The sequence below is a fragment of the Phocoena sinus genome, chromosome 9 (assembly GCF_008692025.1).
Source record: "Phocoena sinus isolate mPhoSin1 chromosome 9, mPhoSin1.pri, whole genome shotgun sequence".
Lineage (NCBI taxonomy): Eukaryota > Metazoa > Chordata > Mammalia > Artiodactyla > Phocoenidae > Phocoena > Phocoena sinus.
Genome location: NC_045771.1, coordinates 76073679 through 76077022, shown reverse-complemented (window position 1 = coordinate 76077022; position 3344 = coordinate 76073679). Strand labels below are relative to the sequence as shown.

At 44.5% G+C, this 3344-nt stretch overlaps 1 non-coding gene across 1 annotated transcript; it reads left to right on the top strand.

The window, feature by feature from the left end:
• The first annotated feature begins 2566 nt into the window (after positions 1–2566).
• TRNAE-CUC lies at positions 2567–2639 on the top strand. Its single transcript has one exon. It is a non-coding gene; the product is annotated as a tRNA-Glu (tRNA).
• Positions 2640–3344: the final 705 nt, after the last annotated feature.

The window sequence follows — 3344 nt, the reverse complement described above, 5'->3', positions numbered from 1 at the left end:
GCTCTGTCCAAATCCCTACGCTACAGAATCTATCAACACAATAAAGCAGTTATTTGACACCACTAAGATGGGGCTGTTTGTTATTCAGCCATAGTAACTGGCCCCCGGCCTCAACTCCAAACAAACCATTCCAATTGTGTTAAAGAAGTTCAGCAGAGAGCCCAGCATAAACAGTGTACTCAAGGGACATTTTGTTGAGAACATGTTGAAAACAGAGGAGAGAGCACTTTATGCTGGGTGGGAGAGGAGAAGGGTGGAGAGGACAGTGGGAGCCCAGGGCTGGCTGGTTTGATTCTAGGTGGAGTGAGTAAACCAAATGGGCAGGAGGGAGGATTCTGGCAGGAAGTAATAGAACGTCAGGGTGGAAAGGAAGGTTGGGGCCAGACTGCAGCATACCTGTACCCCTTTTTCAATCTGGACAAACACAGTGAGGGACCATCATACGGGGGTCACCATCCCAAACACAGGCCCCAAGCATGGGTTGTAACACCACCTACCACTCTGCTCTGTGCATATCTCAGTGCAAGTCAGTGATTTTAGGGTTAAACTTGAATCCTCATCTGAACAAAGGCACTTTATTATTTACAGGTGACAGGCCTCCCAACTTGCCACCATAGACAATCTTGGAAGCCACATCAGAGTCTGGTTTTCCCTGTAGGTGATGGGGTGGTCACTGAAGACTCCTTAATACCAGCTTGAGAATTCCAAGCTTATCTTTTCTTTTTTTTTTTTTTTTAGCCCATGCGCACTGTCCCACTGATCCAAGCTTATCTTTTAAAAGATGGCTTTGGAAGCAAAGAGCAGTACAAATATGGAGAGAGAGAGAGAGAGAGTTGGGAAAATTTGGAGGCCATTAATAGTAATCCAGGTCTGAAGTGACAATAGCCTGATGGAAGTATGATGGAGAGGAAAAGAGAGAGATTTTGTTTTTAAAAAAGTCTCAAAAGTGCTTTTTTTTTTTTTTTTTTTGGCGGTATGCGGGCCTCTCACTGTTGTGGCTTCTCCCATTCAGGAGCACAGGCTCTGGATGCGCAGGCTCAGTGGCCATGGCTCACGGGCCCAGCCGCTCCGCTGCATGTGGGATCTTCCCGGACCGGGGCACAAACCCGTGTCCCCTGCATCGGCAGGCGGACCCCCAACCACTGCGCCACCAGGGAAGCCCAAAAGTGCTTATTTTTTAAAGGGCCTCATAAGAGGGTTCATCATTTAAGGACTTTTTTTTTTTTTTTTTTTTTAAGGACATTTTTAAGGGCATCCTCAGGGGATAAATTGTTTGGCCAAGCCCATTTCCATTGCTCTCTTCAATAACTTCATGGGGTTGCTTAGGAGAGAGTCAGGCTAGGACTGGAATCAAAACGTCACTGGCTGTAGGCCAGCCAGTGGTATTCCTGGGGCTCAGGCCCAATTGGTGAGTAGCTAAAATAGTGGTAGAGTATAAAATGAGGGAAGGCAGCAGCGGGAAGCTTGGAAACCCACCTTCTGTACTGAAGCAGCCTTCTGTTCTCCAAGCAAAGCTTTCTGCCATGGCCTAGTGAGGAATCAGTGTCTGTGGAGCTTCTATGGCCACCTCTTGTCAGGGGCTTCTGGGGTGACAGAGGTCAAGTCCCCTCATTTTATAGGTGAGGGGAAGTAAATTTGGGGGGAGTTAGCCACCAACAGTCACTATGAATCTAATCAGAAACAACATCTTTAAACTGGAAGGTGTTCCAAGATATACAAACAGCTCATACAGCTCAATATCAAAAAAACAAACAACCCAATCAAAAAATGGGTGGAAGATCTAGATATTTCTCCAAAGAAGACATACAGATGGCCAAAAGCACATGAAAAGATGCTCAACATCACTAATTATTAGAGGAATGAAAATCAAAAGTACAGCGAGGTATCACTTCACACTTGTCAGAATGGCCAACATCAAAAACTCTACAAACAGGCCTTCCCTGCTGGCACAGTGGTTAAGAATCCGCCTGCCAATGCAGGGGACATGGGTTCAATCCCTGGTCTGGGAAGATCCTACATGCCTCGGAGCAACTAAGCCCGTGAGCCACAACTACTGAGCCTGCACTCTAGAGCCGGCAAGCCACAACTACTGAAGCCCGCATGCCTAGAGCCCCTGCTCCGCAACAAGAGATGCCACCGCAATGAGAAACCCACACACCTCAATGAAGAGTAGCCCCCGCTCACTGCAACTAGAGAAAGCCCGCGTGCAGCAGCGAAGACCCAATACAGCCAAAAATAAATAAATAAATTTATTTTAAAAACCTCTACAAACCATAAATGCTGAAGAGGGTGTGAAGAAAAGGGAACCCTCCTACACTGTTGGTGGGAATGTAAACTGGTACAGCCACTGTGGAGAACAGTATGGAGTTTCCTTAAAAAACTAAGTATAGAACTACCATGTGATCCAGCAATCCCATTCCTAAGCATATATCTGGAGAAAACCATAATTTGAAAAGATGCATGCACCCCAATGTTCACTGCAGCCCTATTTACAATAGCCAAGACATGGAAGCAACCTAAATGTTCATTGACAGAGGAGTGGGTAAAGAAGATGTGGTACAGGAATTCCCTGGTGGTCCAGTGGTTAAGACTCTGTGTTCTCACTACAGAGGGCCCAGGTTCAATCCCTGGTTGGGGAACTAAGATCCTACCAGCTGCAAGGTGCAAATAAATTAAAGAAAGAAAGAAAATGTGGTACATATATATAATGGAATATTACTCAACCATAAAAAGAATGGAATAATGTCATTTGCAGCAACATGGATGGACCTAGAGATTATCATACTAAGTGAAGTAAGTCAGACAGAGAAAGACAAATATTATATGATATCATTTATATGTGGAATCTAAAAAAATGATACAAATGAACTTATCTGCAAAACAGAAAGAGAGTCACAAACGTAGAAAACAAACTTATGGTTACTGGGGGGAAGGGGAGGGAGGGATAAACTGGGAGATGGGGATTAACATATACACTCTACTATATATAAAATAGATAAAAACAAGGGCCTACTGTATAACACAGGGAACTCTATTCAATATTCTCTAATGGCCTATATGGGAAAAGAATCTAAAAACAATGGACTTATGTATAACTAATTCACTTTGCTGTATACCTGAAACTAACACAACATTGTAAATCAAATATATCCAATAAAAAATTCTTAAAAAAATTTGGAGGGTGGGCTTTGCAGGAAAAGGCAAAGAGGTCAGGGCTTTGGGTTTCAAAGCTCTAGACAGTTTTGAATGAAAGAGCTTAGGGCATCCCTGGTGGCACAGTGGTTGAGAGTCTGCCTGCCAATGCAGGGGACGCGGGTTCGTGCCCTGGTCCGGGAAGATCCCAC